Raw genomic sequence first — 24,583 nt, 5'->3', positions numbered from 1 at the left:
ACTTCATCTGAGAGTTGAATGCGAAGTTTTTCCCTCCTCTAGTTCAGGAGAGGAAGGAAGACGAGTTCATTCGACTCCGCCAAAGAGCTCAAACTGTGGCGGAATATGAGAGCCAATTAACCCGCCTATCCAAATTTGCGCCCGAACTTATCATGACCGAGAAACGAAGAATACGGCGATTTGTCCAGAGCCTGAACGTAGAAATCTAGAAGGATCTCGCGGCAGCCCAAATTAACGCCTTCAGCGAAGCAGTGGAGAAGGCACAACGAGTAGAGAATGCTAGGCTCCAGGTGAAAAACTTCCAGGCGAAAAAGAGAGGATTTCCTGGAAGTAGTTCGGGGCAGGGGGATGAAAGTACCCCTCCCAAGTTTGGGCGGGGAACGGGAGGAGTAAGGATGCCGGGAGTGTCACAAGAGAGCCCGTCAAGAGGAGGCTCGGCTTCTGTAGCACGCGGACCCTGCGGGTATTGAGGAAAATTAAACCACTCGGAGGACAATTGCTGGAAGAAAAGAGGAAAATGCTTGCACTGTGGAAGTGCCGAACATCAGATTGCTAACTGTCGAGCTCGCCTGCTTGAGCGGAGAGGGACTCTGCCACCAACCACGACCCACCCTGACCAGTCGAAGGGGGACAAGGATGGATCGAAAGAGTCCTCTCGGGTGTACTCCTTAGAACAACATCAAGTTTTTGACCCATTAGAGGACGTGGAAGGTAAGAATTTAATGAACCTGGCCAGTGAAGGGCTACAGATCTGTTAGCTAAGTATGATGCTCAATTTAATCAGGAGAAGTATTAAAATTTTTGTATCCCGGAGTAGCCAATGATAAGGAATTTCGAGGACGAAATTCTTTTAAGGGGGAGAGAGTGTGAGAACCCGTACTTTTCCCATTTTCCTAGGGTTTTTTTTTCCTTTAATAGCATGTTTTCTGCATTTTCTGGCTTAGGAAAATTTTCCTGGTGAATTTTATGAGTAATTATAGTTTTTAGATGATTTTTCTAGTATTGGATAGTTTTTGAAAAATTAAGGATATATAACGGACGTGGGACCCACTAGTGCGAAAAGTTCGGAAAAATTCGGCCAATAAGGTTAAGTTTCGGATACTGGTTGAACTTTATCGGGTGTTAATAGATAAGTAGAGAATGTGATGTGATTGATGTGAGAGGAAAAAAGAAGGACAGGAATGCATTAATGAAGTGACACTTGTCATGTTGGGATTGGTTTCACTTGTTGACAACTATTCACCTTTTTGACCTTTCTTACCAATTAAATAAATATCTCAAAAATCACAAAAAACTCACTCTTGTCTTCACCTTCTTGGCCTGCCACCTTGAGCTAAATGTTACATTTCAATGTATATATGTTTGGTTGACATTTGGTGGGATTTCGGATTAACTCGTATTTCAAACGACAAAAGAAAAAAATTTGGCTACTTTCGGCCTAGTATCCGGATTCTGACGTGGACGGTACTCTTCATCGTCGGTTTCGATTTTCGTTTTTTTATTTTGTGATTTTGACTTGTTTATGCGCGTGGGTGTGTTCCGGAACGTATTAGATCGACGTCAACTGATCTGTAGTCCTGGCGAGATCTGGGCAGACAGTCCGCTAACCCCTTTGGTTCGCCTTAGGGGAAAGTGAGGCAGTTAGATTTTCGTAGTTAAGTTACATTTTTGCATTTGATAGAAATAGGAGGAATGTTGGATGATCATGTCGCCTGGATTTTGGTTCGCCTTGCGTCCAGATTGGCGCACAAAATTCTGGACAGATCCTTTTCCTTCCTTTTGCTTGTTGTGGTTCAGGCTTCATTTGAAGTGTTTGGTTCATTTGTAGTTTAATGGGTATCCTATGTATGCATTCACCCCGAGCTGTCTTCTTGTTTGTCCAATCGCATGACTGGATCTTTTGGGTAAGGCTGCTGAAGCTTAGAGCTTCATCAGTTGCAGCAAGTAGAAGGAAATAGAAAGTCTTCCTGATTTGCATGACCTTTATTCCTGTTTGTATTGGAGTCTATCATTAGGTTGATGATTGTTTCATCATATTAGCTACTGGCCCTTCCAGTACATGAAATAAAAAGGGGATTTTCGCTGTTTTCTTGCACTTCATTTGCATTTTCGCAGTCCGGATCTATCTTGTTCTTGTAATGCCCCATCTAACACTTTCAGCTTCATGTCTGTTTCTGCATTTGAAGAAGGTTGAATTTTATCTCTGTTGGGCTGAGATATTACAGCAATATATATAGATCCTTTTTTTCTTTTCCTTGATTTTCTGGTCGAGTCTGAGTAGATGTTCAAGTCACTTTGGCTGCGTTTGTGACTGGAAGTTGTTGAGGTTCCAAAGCTTCATGAGCTTATCACTCTTGTTGTGACCTGTTCTCATTTGCTGTTTGGATTGTGTTGTCCATGTGCCAGTCAAGAACATAATAAAAGATGAATTGCTGCAATACTGTGAATCCATTGTAACTATCTGCATTAAAAGGAAAAGGACTCCAATTGCTCTAAATGAAGTTTTGGTTGGATTCCTTTGCTGCTTTGTCTTTGTTTTCTTGGCTCGTTTTCTATCCGAGGGATTCATCAAAGCTGAACAACTATGTTTGAGTTGAGAATTTGTGGAGTTACGTGAATTTGGATTGATAAATAATGAGTGTTGGGCAATGTTTTGATGGATTTGGTTTGAAGTCTTTTGCCGAAAGCTTCATAAGTTTGTGAAACTTTGTTGCAGAATGTTTCTCACGTCTTTGCATGAAGATTGCATGAAATAACTTTCTAAAATTGCATTTTGGCCCCCCAAGTCTCCATTTGTTTCACTATGGCTCAAATAATTGAGAAATCGTTCAATTTAATCCCTTAAATTTCTTTAATTTTTGCAATCAAGTCCCTACTTTGTTTTAATTTCTTAAACATGGATTATCTGCCTTCTTTCAAGTGCCTTTGACTAATTTAACTTATGCTTATTCCATTTTTGCGATTATTTGTCAAGTAAAGCGATGTCTTGACCTTTTCTTTGTATTTTGGAGGGCAAATAAGTGATTTCATTTCATTGGGGCCCCAATTCAAGGGAGGGACACCCTAATCCCTTATTTCTTACTTTATTTGACTCTATGTGCCTATATGACTTTACATGTTTGATTGTATGCCTCTTGAATGTTGTTTATTCATTTCATTTACTTATTTATTTGCTTTATGGGCTTTGTATATTTATTTTAGTTCAATTTGATTATTTGAAAGGCAATTTAATGCCAAGGTTGTAATAGTTAGGTTATTATTTTATTTTATTTATTTCTTTTCCCTTCGATTGTAGTAGGGCCTCCCGAATGTAATAGTTAGGGCTTTATTCGCTTTATTTGCCTTGCATGTTTTTGCATGCCTATGTGTTATGTGTTACTCGCTTTCCTAGGGCCTTGCATCTAGATACCATGCTTATGTGTTATGTGCTATATGTGATTTATGTGTTTATTCACTTTATTAGGCTTTATATGATTTATTTGATTGTAATGGATGTGTGACGTCGTCACCACACTAGTCCAACGCTAGTTGTGGTCTTTTTCCCGTCACCACACTAGTCCAACGCTAGTTGTGGCCCCTTTATTCAGACTTCCCACTAGTCCAATGCTAGTGAGGATCCATAGATATAGGCTAGTCCAATGCTAGACCCTGAGGGACCTCCCTCGCTAAATCATGTTTGTATGATTACATTACACTTCATGCATATTTTCCCCTTTGTTAGGATCTTTATCATTTTCATATAATATTTCCCCTAATAAAATATCCCTTGCCCCTATGTATATATAACATTTAGATTTGCATCTCATTTAGGAAATTAGGGGGTAGATTAGTACATTTGCTTGATTAGACTAGGAAAAATCCCTTGGATATGGGATATGGACGAGTTTGGCTTTTTAGCCTTAGTACGCTCGTATTCCCTCTATTAAAGGGAACATTGAAAGCCAACGAACATTAGTTCCCCGTACCCGACATGATGCATTCCTTTAGGTCATACACATTTGTATATTATTATTTTCTTTACTTTTTCTTTCTTTTGAGTCTCATGACTTGCATTATTTGTGACTTCTTCGAAGAGTCTTTATTGGGCGTCACAATTAATGTGATTGGTGCCAAGTAAAATTTGAAGATACATTTCGACCCTTCGATACCCTCTTAGGTCTAGGGTTTGCATTCATATAGAACATCCAAATGTGATAAATCATTAGGTTAAAATCAGAAAACCTTTGACTAAATCGTGCAACTAGCCTTGGTTAGGTTGAAAGGGTGCCTTGGATTCTTATCCTTGCCTTCCCTTTCTTCAAATGTGACTCCCGAATCTTTTTCTCTGATTTTCGTAGACTTGGAGTCGTTTAAAAAGGATTTTCTACTTTTTTCTTTAAAAATTCATTTTTAGGTGACTTGGTACACCTTAACTCTATACCAAGTGACGACTCCATTTTTCATTCAAAAAACCCTTTTTAAACTATATTTTGGGTCAAATTGTCGCATTTTCAAGTCCCATTTAGACCCATGTTTTTTCATTTTCTTTTTAAATCCAAAATTCATTTTCCAATCAAAAATTAAATCAAAAGCCAATTTTTCCTAAACTCGTCTTTTATTTTTCTTTATTTAAAAAATGGGCACGACAGTGGGGGCGTCACACTAGCCGGCTTGAGTTGTGAATTATCTTATTTTGGATTCCCGTACTTGAGTACTTCAGAGTTGAGGGCAATACTAAGTACTTGAGATTTTCATTTCGGGGAAACATGAACAGGCTAATGTTTGGCTAGAGTGAGTACAAGAAGTCAACAGATGTCTAGTTTGGATAGAAAGTGAAGTAAGAGACCGGACGGGGATTATTTTAACTGAGTGTGGGACGACAGGTCGCGTTTTCTTCTTGTTTTGCCCTTGTATTGTATTATATGTATTTTTCTGCACTTAACTTTGTCTAACTTGATATGCCTCTTTGTGTATGTGGTGCATATATCGTGTATACGTCTCCTTGAGTATTTTATGTATTATATCTTGTTGTTTTAGTCAATTTACTTCGTTATACACTAAATCACCTTTTGAAAAAAAAAGAGAGAGTGAAGGGTATGGAGGGGAGACGTAGTTGTGGACGTGGAGTTAGTCATGGCTGTGGGACTAAGTGAGCGCAGGAACCAAGAAAAGAAAGAGAAACAGTGGCTGAGCAAGAACATGGACCGAGGGTTGAAGCCAGAGACCAAATGGCGACGGCGATACAACAAATGACAAATATCTTGGCATGATTGGTAGATCAACAAAGCCAAATACCAGCAAATCAACCCCAGCGTCCCGAGATAGGAGAGGATAGGGTTTTGGAGCGGTTTCAAAAATTTGTACCTCCTAAATTCCTTGGAGGGGCTGATCCAGATGTAGTTGAACAGTGGTTAGAGGTAATGATTAATATCTTCGCAGCCTTGAACTACACGGAGCAAAGACATGTGAACTTTGCTGTATTCAATTCGAAGGACTAGCCCGAGCATGGTGGAATGTTATTAGGGCAAAGTGGGAGAGAGAACAGACTGCATGGACATGGCCGAATTTTATAAGATTTAACGAGAAATACCTCCCACCTTTGGTCCAAGAAAGGAGAGAGGATGCGTTTATTAGGTTGCGTCAGGGATCCAGAGTGTGGCCGAATATGAAACTAAATTTACTAAACTGTCTAAGTTCGCTTCCAAATTGGTGGTTACGGAGCGAAGGAGAGTAAGACGGTTCATACAAAGCTTGAATTTGGAAATCCAGGAAGCTTTAGCGGCGGTTCAAGTTAATACTTTTACGGAGATTTTAGAGAAAGTTCAAAGAATTGAGGATGCGAAAGCACAGGTAAAAGCTTTCCAAACACGAAAAGGGGTGTATCTGGTAGTGTACCTGAGGAATTGAACGAAAAGATAATGCTTTCCAAAGTGCAAAAAGTGAACCATTTACCTCACCTACCATGGACATTAGGAGTATTGGATGAGGGGTCTACAAAAGAAAGTCAAATATGTGAGGACCCGAAAAATTTCTTATTTTATCGAATATTAATGGTTTAATTAAGTATTTATCCACCTGTTTTTTCCAAATAATTTATTACGACCATTTTAAATCCATTCGTATTGAATAATGTCTTCATTATGCTTTTAAAATGTCCCGTTAACAACTTCAATTTTCGGAGGATTGTTTAAGTGGGAAATAATGAACACGAGTGTTTCAAGGTGATATTGTATTCGAGAGTATGATTATCCTGGGGAAATTAAGAACGGACAATAGCAGATTAAGAAAAGTTAATAGAGAATTAAAGGTGAATAAGTTCTAAGTGAGCATATACTACTCACGCGTGGATAGTTTTCCAAAAGACGCATGGATACAAATTTATTGGAGATTTGAGGAAATACTCGACTCATGTGAGAACTCGTAAAACTCCTATTAAAACCCTAATTTGAGCTTATTTAATTATTTACTTGTTCATTTATTCCGAATATTATTTTCTAGACCTATTGAACCTAATTACGTGGAAATATAGCTTCGTTATATTTTTAAAGTGACTTGTTTCAAGAATTAATTTCCTGGAGTGTGTTTAGTAAAAATAATGAATTGTGCTTGGAGATTTTATCCGCGTAGTAGCACAATAAGCTTGGAATATTGGAGACTTATACTATGGTCCTAAAATAGGTAATCTTATGAGTAAATACTCAAGTGATAGTTAGTAGTGCAATCGTTATAAGAATTTCTAGGAAGTTTCGCGTTATAACGTTAAATTTGACAGTACGCGTTTTCACACGCGCGACTTTATTTGAGGGACTTTAGACCCTTATTTCGGGACAATTAAGAGTGAATAATACTTACATGAATATAAATGCATTGGAGGTTCAGTGCACTAGTGAACCAAACGCGCAAGAAAATCGAGCCTAAAACGTGCCAAACGAGCCCTAATGTGAGTTGACTTTGGAGTGATTGTGCACCACTCATTTAATCTTCTCTTGGAAGCTAAAAGAAATCTGATCACTCTCCATCTTCTCTCACCAAGACAGCCAGCCAACATCTCCCTCTCACTCACTCTCTTGCTTCACAAATTTCTTCACTAAATCAACCCAAAACCTCAACCAATCTTCACCAAACTTGGAGATCATCTAGCAAACTACTTGGAGGTTGGATTTAGCTAACAAAAGGGCTGCATTTTCACGGTTTCTTGGATCCTTGAGGACCGAAAATTTCTGGGTTAAGACGCTAAGGAGGTATAACTTCATCCTACACCTTAAACTTGGATTATGATGGTAGAAATGCATCTTTAAGCTATTGCATGTGTATGGATGGCTTGATATGGTTGTAAAATGTGAAAGTGGGCTCTTTGTATTCCCACACTTGGGTTGTTGTTGCTTATTAGAGGATTAATGTTGGATTTAATGGTAGTTTAATGGTTATAATGATGGATTCATGGAGTATTATTGTTGGAAACTCAAAGTAGAGGTCATGACAAGAAATTTCCGAAACTGCCCCTGTTTTGTTCGGCCATGATAAGGCCCATTTTTGGTGATTTATTGGCATGAACCTGATGTTTATATGTTATATTATATGTGTAAAAATTTTCGTTGGAAAACATTAACGTTTGGATGGGCAAATGAATTTATTCGTGAACTAGGCAAGCTGGAAAATTATTTTCGGGTAAACCTGTCCAGCGGTAGCATTTTGACCATAACTCTGTCCTCGGGTGTCGAAATCAAGTGCCGTTGGTGGCGTTTGAAACTAGACATTCCTGGATTTAATTTGAGATAAAATGCATACTCTGATTCTTTGTGAGTGATCCGAACCAAACGTTTTAAGATAGCTGTCCTGTCTCTCGGATTTGCTGGAATGGCTGGTAGAGGCAGCGACTTGAGGCTCAATTTTGAGCTGGTTGCTTGCCGAATTTCAGAACATTTCCTTCTGTAAACCTTTAGTCCCATGAATGTATTTTCTAACGCTATAAACCATGCCTCATTCCGAGTTAAATTGATTGAGTTGTGACTAAAACAAGAGGACTGCCCTGTTTTGGAAAAACGTAGTATTTGGACTGATTTGGGGAAAAACTTGGGAATGATTTTATTAATTGAAGTCTTGATGCTCATCACTTACCAAAGGTATCATGGATGTATCTTAGACCTTTATTTCACAAATGAACCATGGTTGGATAGTTTTCATGATTAAACGATTTGAATTGGGAAATGAAAGTCAAAAGGCAGATTGCCTTAGAATTTTTCCTGAACTTTGGATGGCTAATTAACTATCTTTCCGAAGGTATTTTTCCCTGAAATTTGATAGAGCGGTACCTTTCATATGGAAGTAACATACTGCCAATTTTGGTACCAATCCAAGTTCGTTTCGATACCCAATTAAATTTCTAGTGTTGGAGGTTCAAATCTGGAAATTCTTCTCCAGTCTTAAATTTCCCCAACTTCGGGCTACCGTATCTCGGTACTCGAAACTCCGATTCTTGATCCGCTTATTTTGTTATAAACCTCACTTGTAACACTAATTGAGCTGCAAATTTCAGAGGCCGGTTTGCAACGTGTGAATCGTGCCGAATTTCCAAAGTTGGCCGAAATCCAACTTAATTCTGCCTTGTACGCCGAACCTGTACCTTCAAGCTCATTTTTTAGTACTTTCCACTTAGATTCGTGGAAAGGTGTCTTCTAAGAACTTTTAACACTTTCCAAAAGGTTTCCAACGGTATAAATTTTTCCAGTTTTGGACTTATATCGAGAGAGATACGAATTTTCAAAGATTTAGGATAAAACTGAAATTTCTCAATTTTCAAGGCAAAGGAGTTTTTCCAAAACTCTTAATTCTCTTGGTATTATTCAAATGTTTTGCCCTCGATTTTCATGATAAAACTCAAATAATATTGTACATAATGAAGGGCAAGTTGAACCTCGATTTACGAGTAATTGAGGTTCCTTTTGTGAAATAATCTTTAGATTGTACTAGTGTACAATCTTTCTTGATAAGTGGGTTATTTGAGTGATTATCCACTATTAATTGCCAGGCGCACAAGGAGACCTTCAAGAGGATCTCACAGTGGACACTTGAACTCCCAGAAAACAATTCTTATTGAATTGCTCGGTGAGTGTCAAGTGTGTGAATTTTTGATACTTGCTTGTTTGTGGTAATTGTTGGAAGTTTTAAAAATAAGGGCGGGTGCGTACTTTATCGCACTCGTCCTAATTTCAAATGAATGAATGAAATGTATTGAATGAATGAATGAAATGCAATGTTATGTTATGATTACATATGTCGTTGGAGTGAACCTCCTCGACTTTCAAATGAATGGGGGACGCCCAAACACATAGGCCGACCTTGGACTCGAGCCGGCAATGGGCTTGGTCGGGAACTTGGGCATGCCATGAGATATATATAAGCTCGACCTAATGAGAGGTCTTGCTTGGCATACTCGTGGAGTATCGCCTTATAAATGACTTGTGGGCCCTTGAGGTGTACGGTGGACGGAGGGAAGTAAGTGGTGATCTACGGAAATGGAAATACCGACCCGGTTGACAGGAGGGTCAACGCGGGAAGGTATACGAATGACATCGGCAGAGCGAGTGGAACTTAGCTCCTAAGAGTTACTATATCCTTGAATTGTTTCTGATTACTTTTCCTGTTCGAATGATTGATTATTCAAAAGTCATGGTTTTATTTATTAAATTTGGGATTGTTATTTGACAAAGTGCTTGCATGTGTGTTCTTGGCCTCACGAGCGTTTTGCTCACCCTGTAGATTTGTTTTCCTTAACAGGATTGGACTTGGAGAAATGTTGGAGAAACCCCTCTTGGCGTACTCTTGTTTTAGGGTTTCCGTTGCACTTTGGGGCTAGACTTGTGATTGATGTATATTTTGAATATTGAGGTGTTTCGAGATTCCGATGTAATGATTGGGCAGATGTTGAATATTGATAAGCTTGAATGCTTACGCACTGATTGTATTTATGATATTTAATCGTAACGTCTAGTATTGTATTGAGCTTGGAAGGAAATTGCTTGAGTCCTGGCGAGAGCTGGGCAGGCGTCCCGCGGATACCCTTTGGTTCGCCTTAGGGAGAAGTGGGGGCGTCACAAAATAGGATCTGAGGAGATTTCTCAAGAAGGCCAAAAAGTGACTTCTCACTTGGCCTATGGATACTGTTGAAAGGCAAATCACACTGAGAATAATTGCTGGAGGAAAGGGCAAAAGTGTTTGATTTGTGAGAGTAGCAATCATCAACTTAGAAATTGCCCGAAGAAACAGCCACGAGAGAATAGTACTCAACAAGTGGGTAGAACCAAATCGAAACAAACTAATGAAAGAGAGAATCGAACAAAAATACCAACACAGGTATATGCCGTAGACCAGCAACAAGCTCCGAGGTCATCTGAGGCAACGGAAGGTAAAAATTTTGAGGACGAAATTTCTTAAGGGGGAGAGAGTGTGAGAACCCGAAAAATTTTTGCATTTTCTAAGCATTATTTTATTTCCTTGCCTACATTTTTATACTGTCCTTTAAAATATTAAATTTTCTATACATTTTATAAGTAAGTACAGTTTTAAATCATTTTCCTAGTATAAGTTAGTGTACGTTAAAATTGAAGAGCAATATAGATGTGGGACCCGCTAGTGCAATAAAACTTTGGTGACTACGTGAGTTTTGTACTAAGTGATATTATTATACAAGGTGCTAGAGAATAATTAGAGGTGTGAGGACTTGTAAATTCCTTATATATTTCTTGAAAATTCCCTTTTATTTGAAAAGTATTTGGCAATTATTATTCTATACTATCCTACTACTCAATCACCTTAGAAAAGTGCCAATGATCATAGGAAATTAGGTTTTCCTTTCCGATTTCAATTCGAAGTGAAATAGGACTTTTTGTGTATCCGTAGTGTAATTATCCGGTACGGAGTAAGGATCAAATTTGGTGCTTAAGAGTGACTTTTAGGTGAGAAATAATATGTGATTAGAAGCAATGATAAAAAGTTAGTGAATAGGAAGTAAAAACCCTAGTACGTGTGATTTAATGAAAAACGATGCGAACCGACGTGTACTGTGTACTACCAATTGAACACACCACTTGATCACCACTTTCATATAAGATCATTAATATTTGTGCAAAATATCCCCTCATTCTCAGCTAGCTTTGGCCGAAAATGTTGACCAAATTTGCAAGGAAAAAAAAATGAGTGGAAATTGGTGATGCCACTTGTTGGCCATCTAGGGCCTTGACCAAGACCAAATTGTCTTGCCTTCTTATCACCATTTAGCTTCCTTTCTTCATCATTTTCTGCTTGCTTTGGCCGAGAGAGAGGGAGAGAAAAACCAAGGGAGAGATACACCAATCCATCTTGAGTTTGAGTCACTTAAGTGAGGAAACAAGAAACTAATCCGATTCAAACTTTCTTTGAGTGTTTAGCTAGTGGTGTGTTGGTGAAAGTTTGGAAGGAAAAGCTAGGGCTGCTCTTGGTAGTAACTTTAGTAAGGTAATAATGCTGATTTACCATTTCTTACTCTTAATCTTGCTTAACTTGGCATAGCACCTTAAATTTGTCGTGGATGATAGCTATTATAATGATTTGGATGGATATAGTGTATGTTCTTGAGTTACATGAGTTAGGGTTTGAAGGATTTTCTGCCTATACTTGCTGTATAGATAGTATATGTTGTATCTAAGCTTATATAAGACGTTGTGGTAGTGATTGAAGCAAGAAATGAAGAAAGTTTCCTTTGAAACCGTAAAATTTCAGATTTCTGGAAAACTGTAGCTCAGTTCTGTCCGGTTCCAGTTTGTGATGTTAGAGGCTGAATTAGGCTTAGCATAAAACATGAAAGTTATATAGAATGATGTTTTATAGTTTCCTACAAAACTTCAACCCAATTGGAGTAACATAGCCTGTGAAAAGACCAAAATACCCTCACTGCCCTAGGATGCATCCAGTGATCAGTTTTAGACAGTTCATCCAATTGATTGTGTCTATTCACTATGATCTGTGCTGATTTTGCCATTTGCCAAAACATGAAAGTTTTAGTCTTTGTCTTAGTTTTTCAACGCCTCCAAGAATGCCTTAAACGGACTTTGGTAGCCTGAGATATGGCCATTTGAATGTAGTACGGTTAACTAGCCGGTTAGTTGGAATTTGGTTATGTGAATTGGGAATTTGACCTGGTTACACTGGCAATTAGACTAGGTGGTCTTCACCAAAGTTGTAGTTCTTTGTATTAGCTTCGAAACAGTATAAGTTGTACCTCAATCTGATAAGTGTAGCCTCGAATGTGTCTATTCTGCAAAAACCCGTCAAATCTGTCTTTTATTAAACTCATTTCTGCACATGTCGTTAGCTTGATTTTTGTACTTGTATTACTTTGGGCCTATTGAACGGCTATTGAAATGAATTTGTGTTGTGTGTAACTTTGAGTTTGATTGAGGAAAAGAATGAAGCCATAAATGGCTGGAAATAGGAAAATACAAAAGGGCGTGCTGCCCAAATTTACGCTCGAGGACTAGAGAAATATGCTTGCGACTTGAGTAAGGGTTAAGAGTGATTACTACTTGAACCATCTAGGATATTTGCGTCTTCTTTTTTTTCCGAGGTATATAAGTAAGGACTTGGCCAAACTTGTACCCTTGAAAAATAAAAATAATGACTACTCGAAGTATGTTTTCTTTGTACTTTCGACTCAAATGGTATTTCGAAGTATAAATGTTACAAAGTTTTATATTTTAAAAAGCGAGCAAGTGTTTCACAACTACTCTTCAAGTGAATTTCAATTTCTTGATTCTTATTGAACGAAACGTCTGAGTTTCGAACCTTAGTTGATTTTCAAAGTTTTAAGTCAAGTTTTATCACAGATTTGGACTCCAAACCCGGAGTACAACCCAGACGCGATCACTAGAGGCACTACTTTTGGTGAGCGCTTCCAAATATCTGATTGAATTTGATATTTGTGATTTATCTTTGACTAATGTGATTACATGATATATAAATGATTTGATAAGGCAAGGGTGTACTTTATCGCACTTGTCCTAATAAGACTTGTTCTTGTTCATCGATTTCAATTGTCTAGCTCCACATGTGTGTGAATTATATCTTGCCTGGAATTCCAGAAACCCTGTGGCTAGTTAATCGAGTCGAGCCGGTAAGGGCCTGGTCGATTAGATAATGAATCCTAGGTAATTAGTGATGTCGAGCGGAGTGTTATCTCCTCGGCTAATTGGTGTACTCGAGTATTACCACCCGTGTTTTGTGTGGCGTGCGGGCCTGGTAATGGGGTTGATCGGTGGACGGAAACTGGCGTGAAGTGGGGTTGTTCTGGACTAGATCATTACTTGAAAGTTGACGGAGTGTCAACTACCAATCGATCGAGCTGCAATGGAGCTGAGAGATGAGCCACTGTATCCTTACATGTGAATGTGAACCAGATATTTCTTGACTATCTGAAGTGTTATTTCTCTGATTCGACTTGTTTGTTCACTATTTCACTATCACGTTGTGATTACTTTATTTGATGACCAATTTGATATTTGGAACTTCACTGAGCTTTGGCTCACTCCGTTAGTTTTGTTTTCCTTACAGGGGTACGAGCAAGGCATGAGATGTATAAAGACTAGCGTAGCCTAGTTGTTTTGACTTTTGACTTGTACTCGCGCTATTACTCGAATAGAATGTTTTGTATTTAGATTATATACACTTTGAACCAGTTTGGATATATTGACGCTTTGTATCTTGATTGTGCATCAATGTAAATTATAAGCTTGAATTGTGGATGTTATTTATTGTCCGTGCATGGAAGTGTGAACGTGATACGAGTGAGTGAGTCCTGGCGAGAGTTGGGCAGGCGGTCCGCCGAACCCTTTGGTACGCCTTAGGAGAAGGTGTCAGGTGGTATCAGAGCCTAGGGGTGAATTGATCCGGATAGATTGAGTGCTTGATACGATAGGCTAGGGTTTTATTCTTGAGCGTAGCCTTTAGCCTTGTTTTCTATGTCTCACGTACTTACTTTTGCAACGTTATTTGCAAACATAGGTGATGGTGGGTACTGATGCTTTTGGGAGTGCTGGGCCGTCTCAGCCCATACCTACTGACGCTCCTACTGACGAGCCATATTTGGAGGGGCCCGTCTGTTGCGTGATCACGTACCAGGAGTGCCCCGGTGGGCTAGTGCAGCGGTGGTCCCCAGCGCGCAAGATTCGGCGATTTGACTGCTGGAAGACCTACTCTTACCCCGATCGGGTAGTGCTCGCAGTAGACGATGAGCGGAGACGATTGGGTAGCGCCAATCGTAGGTGCCATTCGGAGATAGAGCGTCTCCAGGCTACTCACCGAGTTTAGGGAGCCCGGATCCGAGAGCTGGAGGCCTCGATTTTGGAGGAACAGCAGTGGATTGATACTTTCCGCGAGCAGGCTCAGGCAACGACTGGACGTCTTATGCGAGTAGTTGAGGACATTCGAGACCGGACCGGCCATATCCTGACCGAGTGCGAGGCATTGGTAGAGGATGTGATTCAGGACTTGGCCGAAGAGGATCAAGTACCTGTAGTCCCTGATGTCCCTAGTGCTCCTGAGGAGGACTCGGAGGAAGAGCCGAGTGCAGCCTCGGAGTTAGTTGGGTCGGCGTCTAGCCAGACGACTAGGATCGAGGATTGAGGAGATTTTTGTGGGATAGTTAGGAACATAGTAGGACGACACGTTTTCTTTTGTTTTTGATTTTGACGTGTCACGATGGATGTAAATAGGGTTTCTTTTGTTCTATGTTCCTTGGCTAGTATAGCCTTTGACTTGCTTAGGTTGGCATGTATATGTGACTTGTTTGCTATGTATATAAAGAACCTGTTTATTATACATTTTATTGCCTCTGTTTATCCTTTTGAAGCATGTTACATGAGCCATACCTTACCATGTTTATATGTTTATAGTAGGTTAAATCCAAAACATGGAGGGTAGAAGAAGTCAAACCAGGGGAACTAACCGAGGACGCAGTCCAAGTCGTGGCCGTAGCGATAGACAAGCACAGGAACCGGTGCAAGAACAGAGAGAGGAGAGAGAGGCAACGATTAAGCCATAACCTGAACCCCAGGCTGTAGGGGGAGATCAAGTGGCAACTGTAATCCAACAGATGACTAACATTCTTGCTTGTTTAGTGGAACAACAGGATCAAACCCCTGTAAATCAACCTAGGGACCCCGATATGGGGCAATATAGGGCCTTAGAGAGATTCCAAAAGTTTTCTCCACCTAAGTTCTTGGGAGGACCAGACCCGGACGGAGCCGAGAAATGGCTGGAGGCCATGATCAACATCTTTGCATGCTTTAAACTATACAGAGGATAGGCAAGTACAATTCATTTTTTTCCAGTTCGAAGGTCCAGCCAGGACTTGGTGGAATGTAATTATTGCCAAATGGGAAAGAGAGGGAACTGCATGGACCTGGTTAAATTTTGTATGGGAGTTTAACGAGAAATACCTTCCACCTATCGTCTAGGAGAAGAGAGAGGACGATTTTATTAAGCTCCAACAGGGAACTTCTAGTGTAGCTGAGTATGAGACTCAGTTTACGAAACTGTCAAAATTTGCCCCTGAACTGATCGTTACGGAGCAAAGAAGAGTACGGAGATTTGTGCAAGGGCTCAATGTGGAGATACAAGAGGCCTTGGCGGCGGCCCAAATTAATATGTTTACAGAGGTTTTGGAGAAGGCCCAAAGGATAGAGACTGCCAGGGCACAAGTGAGAAATTTTCACGCAAAACGGAAAGGGATACCTAGTGGAGTCCAAGGGTCAGTGCGGAGTGATCGGAACATGCCACCTGCTAAATCCGATCGTGGGGCTGGAGGTGGACGGTTTTCGAGTGCATCTAGAGAAGGTGGTCAGAGAGGAGGTGCCCAAAGGGGAGGCCAAAGTGGTAGGGGACAAGGTAGAGTGTGAGGACTCGCAAATTTCTTACATATTTCTCAAAAATTCCCTTTTATTTGAAAATTATTTGGTAATTATTATTTCATGTTATCCATGGTTCAATCACCCTAGAAAAGTGCCAATGACCATTGAAAATTAGGGTTTTCCTATTCGTTTTCAATTCAAGGTGAAATCGGATTTTTCGTGTAACCGCGGTATAATTATTCGGTACCGAGTAAGGATCAAATTTGGTGCTTAAGAGTGACTTTTAAGTGAGAAATAATATGTGATTAGAAGTGTCGCGCCCCATTTTTTGATGAAATAAATAAATGGTTTAAAAAATGTATTTTTTTTGTGATTGGAAAATGAATTGTGATTTAAAAGAAAAAAATGGGTCTAAATGGGGGTTTGAGAATGCGACGATTTGACCCAAAATTATAGTTCAAAAAGGGTTTTTTTTAAACAAAATACGGAGTCGCCACTTGGTAATGAGTTAAGGTGTACCAAGTCACCTAAAAATGGATTTTAAAGAAAAGTAGGAAAAAGTAGTAAGAAACCCCTTTTAAACGACTCCTAATCCACGTAAACCAAAGAAAAAGGTTCGGGAGTCACATTTGACAAAGGGGAAGGCAAGGATAAAATCCAAGGCACCCCTTTGACCTAGCCAAGGCTAGTTGCATGATTTAATCAAAGATTTTCTTGTTTTAATCAAAGAATTTATTACATTTGGACGCACTACATGAATGCAAACCCTAGACCTAGGGGTATTGGGGGAAATTTCCCTTCAAAGGTTGAGTGGTGCCAATCACATTGATTGTGAAGCCCAGTAACGATCCTTTGAAGAAGTCACGAATAATGCGAGTGGGATGCAAATGAATGGAATGCATGTATGCAATGTGAGGACATGAGTTTGAAAAAGTAATAAAAGACAATAAATATGTAAATGAAAGTGTGAACGTGAGTGGGCAAGGTACGGTATGTGAAATGATAATATGAAGTGCATGTGTGCAAGTGATGATAAAAGTGTTCGTGTGCAAGTGAAGCAACATAAAGGTGCACGTGTGCAAAATGGGAGGCAAAATGAAAGTGTGATGAGGGTATAAAATGGTAGAGTGGATTAAAAATGCATGAGCCTAGGGAATTCATGCATATTGGGGTACGGGGAGACCTAAATCGTGACTCAATTTGCCCTTTTTATAGAGGGAATACAAGCGTGCTAAGGCTTAGAAAAAGCCACACTCGTCTATATCCCATATTTAAGGGGATTCCCAAGCAAATGAACCCTATAACTAGCATGAAATGCAAAAAAAAAATCCTAAAATGGAGGGAAAAGGGGTTCGAAGGGCATGCCAAATGATAAACTAAGAAAAATGCATGACATGTAATGAACACGCAAATATGTACTAACGAGGGGAAATCCCTAAGGGTCTAGCGTTGGACTAGCCCATTCTATGAATTCCTACTAGCGTTGGACTAGCGGAAACGTACATTCTTCCATCACATTCATTCAAGGATATGGAAAGCGAGTAGACATGTCAATCACATAGCACATAACACTTAGCATGCATATCTAAATGCCAAAACCTAAGAAAACGATTAAACATATAGCACATAGACATGCAAGACACATAAGGTGATTAAGGCCCTAACTATTACATTTGCTAGCTAGACACATGTCTTCGATAGGTCTTCATTGAATGCTCCTCCAAGCCCTATCTATTACAAGCCAAGAGGTGTACACATACCCCATAATAACTTAAATAAAAAGCAAAAGTAAATGACATAAATAAAAGAAATTAAAGAAAGGCTAGGAAAGCAAAAGTAGACATGTATTTCTCACGTAACACGTTGGTTCACATAGGAGAGACAAAAAAGATAAAAGAAGTTATACCTCCCTTGAGTTGGCACTCCTAACTTGGAGTGAAACCACTTATTTACCCTCCAAAATAATAAAAGAGTCAAGGTACCAATTTATTTGGCAAATAATCACAAAGGATAAAAATAAACATGAATTTGAATCAATTAAATCATGTCAACAAACCATATTTAAGAAGTCAAGAGAAGAAAGGACTTGATTGCAAAGATTGACAAAATTTTGGGGCCAAAATTAAAGAAAAATAAAGTTCAAGGACTTATTTGCAATTAAAGTAAGGACCGAATTGAAAGAAATTTAAAAGGCTTAAGGCCACAGCAGTATTAGCCAAGAAACAAGGGGTCAGAATGTAATTTTTGGGAACTATTGCGTGCATGGTTCGAAGCATAAGATAATTCTGCAACTGGAAAAGAATACTCCTGCAATTCATATTTCATAACCTTCCGCAACTCCCTCTAGCATCAAATCATTTGCAAACTCATAGGAACAAACCATACATTCACCCAACCAATTACCACCAAGCTTCTTCCCATTTTCTCAACAATTTTTTAACAAAGTTTATCTACCCAAAGATCCCAACAACAAACATTATACAATCTGCGAAAATGAGATTACGTCAAGCATAGCAAGCATCAGAAGATGGGTTTGCCGAAACATAAAATCAAAACGTTATTTCGAAAAAGCAAGACCCATGTTAAATCATTCTTATCCTGGTATAAAACATTAAACAACAATGCTCCCCATTTCTTTAAAAAAAAACAGGAACGGATTTAGAAAACAGGTGCTAAAAATGAAACGAATAGAAAAGGCAGCAAGGAAAAAACCGAAAGAAATGGACAAGAATTTATCTTTGTACGTCCCATCCTCCCATTTGGCTATAAAACAACAATGAAACCAGATTCATCAAAGTCCAAATCGTGAAACAAGGAGGAAATGAAACATTTCTAGCCAAACCAATGCACACATTCATTCTCATTCTCACGGCACTCAACATCGGACAGCTTTTTGCTGTATTTTTATTCCCCTTTTTGGCAATAAGGAAAACAATACTCAATGCAGACATCATGTTCATTGCATCTCAATCCAACAGCAAACCAAAACAAAACGTCAAAACAAATTACAATTTCAGCAACCCAAGAGGAACGAGACCTTGCGGCAACTTCCTTTCTACTATAAAAAACCAGTTATTATATCTGAACAAGCACTAAGTTAGCCGAATGTCCATTTTCCTCGTACAAAAAAAAAACGCAAGCAGATCATCTTCAAGTAGAATTCTCAATTGGGCATTTTATCAAACACTAAATGGGCATAAAAATTTTAGCAAATCTCTGCTCAATTGGGGTTATAATCAGCCTCCAGATTGTCAGCAAACCAAGGAAGTTCAATCCAAATCAAACACATACATCACGTGTATTCAGAAATTGAAACAAATTAATAGGAAAATTGCACAAAAAAAAAACGGCAGACCCATTTCAAAAGCTTTACAATAACCGAAATTTAAAGAGGGAAGAACAAATAGCTTACTGTGCTCCTGCTTGGTGAAATTTAGTAGGTGATGACGGCGGATTCGGGCGGGATTGTGGAGGCCTCGGCTGTCCCTTCACTCTGCTTCCTTTCAGGCTTCATCTTGTCACGTTCAAGCGGCAAAGGACCATTGTCTGGCTCAGGCTTGACATCGCCTGTTGCCCTCTCGGTCTGCCTCTGCTCACCACCCTCCGCAGCAGCCATTTCTCCTCCACGACGCCAGTCTCAAACTCAGCAACGACAGAGGCTGAGACAGCGGCATCGACGGCCTTGGTAGCTGGAGTGGGAGAAGCGGAACTCCCCCCCCCGCTGGTTGATTTGACCACGAGGCCGCGACAATTTGAGCGACGCCGATGTTGCTGCAGTTCCTCCGAGCTTTATCCGCCGCACCCTTCCTCTGTTTCTTTCTTCTTCTGTTTTTTTTTTTACCTCCGATGAAGCACTCTCCTTTTTCTCTCAACCGAAGCTTTTTTTCGATTTCTAGTTTTCCTCTGTTTTTGGCTTCCCAAATTCCGCCGCCACCTCTCTGTTGCCTTCTTTTTTTTTTTTTTTGTTTTTCTTTTCCGTTTTTCTGCTTTTTCCTCCTGCCAACGTCTCCAGCCGAAGCCTTTTGATCAGACCAAACCCTCTTTTCCTCCCTCAAAACTTTCCCAGCCGTCCTCCCTCTTTTCCCCTTTTTTTTTGTTTTGCCTTCTGCCTCCATCCATCCGCCGCCACAGCTTTCTTTTTTCTGCTTTTTGTTTTTTTTTTTTGATCTTTTTCCTTGCCGAACCCTCTCCCCTTTTGCTTCTGTCCTTTTCTGTCCTCCCCTCCAGCCGCTATTTTTCTTCTTTTTCCTTTTTGTTTCCAAAATTCCCTAATCCCAACAAGTGTCCTTGACACCTACCCCCTATACACTTGTCCTATAATTCCTTAGACACTTGTTGTAACATCCCGAATATTAGGAGGTTGTTTGTGAAGAAAATATTAAAGTATATTTCTTCGGGTTTGATTTAAAACCTTATTTTGTTTTAAAAGACTAGAAATCCTAATATTTTAGTCAAAAACCCTAGTTTACTTGTGACTAACCGGTTCTCTTAAATCTCTCACATTTTGATTGAAACCCTAAATTTAATCATTGGAATTGGAAAATTCCTCACGTTTTCTTAAAAATTTCCTTTTATTTGAAAATTATTATTTATTAAAGCCCTACTACCCAATTGTTCAACAATAAGTGCAGATGAACCTGGAAAATAGGGTTTTACACTTCGGTTTCAAGATTTGAGCAAAATTAGGGTTTTCGCGATCTCCGCCGGATAAATTTTCGGTACTGGCCAGGGATCAATTTGGGGATTAAAAGTGACTTTTAAGTGAAAAATAATGTGTGAGTAGTAGCAATGATATAAGGATAGTGAATGGGAAGAAAAAAAAAACCTCGTACGTGAGTTTTTAAGAAAAACGGCGCGAACCGGCGGGTCCCGCGCACTACCGATTGAACGCACCGCTTGACCACCATTTTTCTTACCAAACAAGCTTATTGACTTTTGTACAAAATATCTTCCTAATTTGCAGTTGGTTTGACCGAAATTATAAGGCTAGAAATGTAAGGGAAGAAAGAGAAAAATTTGTGGACAAGATTAGTCCAAGTGTTGGCCAAAAATTGTGGACACAATTAGCCTTAATCTTCTTACTTCCTTATAAGACAAGTTAAGCTCCATTTCCTTCATTTTTCTGCTCCATAACCGAAATAAGAGAGAGAGGGAAAGACCAAGAGAAAAACTTCTTCATTTCTTCTTGATTTCTAGCTACAAAGTGAGAAAACTAAGGAAATAAACCGATTAAACTCACCTTTGAGTGTTTAGTTAGTGATTTGTGGTGAAATTTTGCAAAGAGAAAGCTTGGGCTACTCTTTGTGTCCTCTATTCAAGGTAAGAGAGCTTATCTCTCTAAGTTTTGCTTTCAATTTTGTTAAATTAAGTTTAGTAGTTGATTATAGTGGTGGAATCATGGATGATTAGCATGTTTTAGAGGTTTTTCCCCAATTTATTTGATGAACTAGGGCTTATGGAAATTCTGCCCAAATTGTTGTAAGATGCTTATATGTTGCAATTGAGGTTTCATAAGGTGTTGTGGTAGTGATTAGACCAAGAAATTTAGGAAAGTTCCACTAAAAACTAAAGATTTCAGATTTCTGGAAATTCTTGCTTACATTCTGTCCGAATTTGTATCTGTGTGTTAGAGGCTGATTTGGCCTTAGGTCAAAGAAGAAAAGTTGTAGACAATGACATTTTATAGGTGCCTACAAAATTTCAGCTCAATCAGAGCAACGTAGGATGTGAAAAGTCCAAAATACCCTTACTGTTTTAAATATTTCCCAGCAGTCCGTTTCATCAGTTAAGTCAAGTTTATCACGTTTTTTGACTGGGAGTCTGATACGAAATATGGGCCGTTTATGGGCCATGTTTTGGGCTGCAAGAGATTGAATCTTTTAGTAATAGTTAGTAGTTTATTTTCTAGATTTCTATTTTATTTGCTAGGAATAAATTCGGTCCGAGACCTCATGTTGAGTTGGATCCGATTTATAGAGTCTAGGCTCACTATAACTTAAGTTGGTTAATTAGCTTTTATTGGGTTATGTTGGGCCAGCTTAAAGCCTTCATTGGATCAATTATAAGCTGACCATTAGATAGTGGATTTGAGTAGTGGAATTGGGCCAAGGGCCTAGCCTAGCCGAGTTAGGGTTTTGTCTTGTAAGGCTATATATAGCCTAGGTTTTCATTCATTAGGGGACAGATTCAGATTTTATAACATATTCGTGAGTTTATTCACTCTCTCTTGCTTCAAGAGAATTTCCTTTGAATACTTGAGAATCAATCTCAAGTTGTTCAACGAACTTATCAATCAAGTAGTCTCCTTGATTGTGGCGTTCTTCTATCTATACTTTTGGTTCACTAAAGTGGCTAGTCGTGGGTTAAGGAATCTCCTTAGTTCGTGGCTCGTGATTCTAGAAGGGTCAAAGTTCCGCAAATCATCCCAACTTGGTGTTCGTCTAGATCCGTCTCACATCAGTTGATCCGTCTCACATCAGTTGGTATCCAGAGCTAGTCGACGACATCAAGTATATCCCGTTAAGTTTGTTCGTAAGCTTTCTAGTCAATTTTATTTTGCAATTCTGGTCGTGTCTTCCTTTGTGTCAAGTCCGATTGTTATTACCAAAAAAAAAAAAAAAAAAGTACTGTAGCATCGTACTGTTCATCGCTACTGTAGCGACACTGTTCATCCCGAAAAAAAAAACTTTTGTTCATAACTTGTGTTTCTTTTCTTATTTTGGTGTCTTGTTATATTGTTCTTGAAGTTTTGTGTTGGTTTAGAGTAAAAAAAAAAAAAAAAAAAAAATCCAACCACTAGGGTTTCCTTGGGCGCAAGTTTCTTGCCAAATCTGTCCAAACTTTAGTTTATTCCACCAAGTTGTTTTAATTAATTTCCTAAACTGATTTTGTGGTTGAACTTGTTTGGGGTTGGAATCTTGAAGAGGGACCACCATAATCTAGGGTTTCTTGAGTTTCTTGAAACTAATCTTGAAGTCTTGAAACTTTGATACATGTCTTGATCATTATTGGAGGATTGAAGGAGAGCATCGGTCTGACATTAGATTCTGGAATTTTTACCCAAAAACAGCCGAGTAATTGTGTGTTCTTAGAGTAAAAAAAAAAAAAAAGGAAAAGAGAAAGGGCATTCGGGTAGCAAACAACAAAGAAGGAAGCCGCACATTTATTTGCCAATTCTGTCTTGTTGCAATTGTTCCAAACCAAACCAGAAACTACACCAGGAAAAAAAAAAAGAAAAAAAAAAAGAAAAGAAACTCAAAAATTCTGTCCCACCTCTTCTTGAAAGTCTCGAACACCTTGCGTCTTGATCACTTGAACAACCCTTGCTTGAGGTTCTTGATTATCTTGGGCCTTAAAAACTTGCACTTGCCTTCGTATAAAAAGTTTCTTGTACGTTCTTGCATCCATACGGGGCTTCCTTGGTTTAGGAGTAAATCTCTTGGGAATTTCTTGAGCAAGCCGCTTGGGGGACTCTTGAGTGACAATACTCTCGTTGTCTTGAGAAGCCATTTCCTTGAAACAAGAAACAAAACTGCCGTGGCCTTGTCTAAGGAAGAGAGAACAGAATTGTGTGTTGCGCCTTGAAAGAGAAAGGCCGAATTGTTGGCAAGCTAAGGGCGGCTGGAGAGAGGAAATTTTAGTGAGGGATAGTCGACTTTTTGAAGGCTTCAAGAAGACAAGAAATCTGGAATTTTTTTCGTGGAAGCAATTCTGATTTGATAAGGTAACAAATCTGGAAATTTTCAGCGGTTAGGAAGCTACCAAATTCTGTTTTGCAGCCGACTTTGGAAGGTTTAAAAGGAGCAGAAATCTGGAAATTTTTAAGCTACCAAATTCTGTTTTGCAGCCGACTTTGGAAGGTTTCAAAAGAGAAGGAAATCTGGAATTTTTTTGGGAACAATTCTGATTTGTTATAGCCGACTTTAGGAAGGTTTTTGGAGAGGGAATCTGGAAAAATTTTGGAAGGTTTTTGGAGAGGGAATCTGGAAAAATTTTGGTAATAATTCTGTTTGGTTAGCCGACTTTAAGGAAATTTCCAAATAAGTCCAACACCTAACTTGTTTCCAAAAATCAATTGGGCAATTAAGTAAAGCACTTGGGAACTCCATCATCGTACTTGGACTTTCTTTTTCTTTGTACATCAATTTTTTCCTCTTCCATTCCTTATTCATTACTTGAGCTTTCCATTTCTACTTTTTGTTTCCTTGTTCCTTTGATACAATTGGGAGCTATATTGATTAAAGTTTGATTGAACTTCCTTGAGAAAATTTCTGATTTCTTCAAAGGAAACAAACAAGTGGTTTGAGAAGTGAATTGGTGAGAGCATTAGAGTGCCATACACACTTGAGTGAAAACACGAGAGGAGTGAAACACTTAAGGGAGCGAGTGAGGACTGTTCTACTAATTTTTGTTGAGTTTTGCAGGTAATAAAAGTATGAGTCAAACGAATGCTCAACTGGAGCTTCACCATCTTGTGCCTAAAGAAGTAAATACTGTGGCATTGCGTGAGATAACTGAGCAATTGGAAATCATCAAAGCTCAAAAAAATGATTGGTTTTATACACGTTGCCATATCAAGGATAAAGTTTGCAGCTTAGCCATTGATAAGGGTTGTGAGGTTAATCTCGCAAGTACTGTCTTGGTTGAGAAATTGAATCTTCCAACCATTGATCATCTTCGACCTTACAAGTTGCAAAGTGATAGTGGTGATATTTGGATTACTA

The sequence above is a fragment of the Coffea arabica genome, chromosome 5c (assembly GCF_036785885.1).
Source record: "Coffea arabica cultivar ET-39 chromosome 5c, Coffea Arabica ET-39 HiFi, whole genome shotgun sequence".
In the NCBI taxonomy this organism is placed as follows: Eukaryota; Viridiplantae; Streptophyta; class Magnoliopsida; order Gentianales; family Rubiaceae; genus Coffea; species Coffea arabica.
This window is presented reverse-complemented; position numbering follows the sequence as displayed.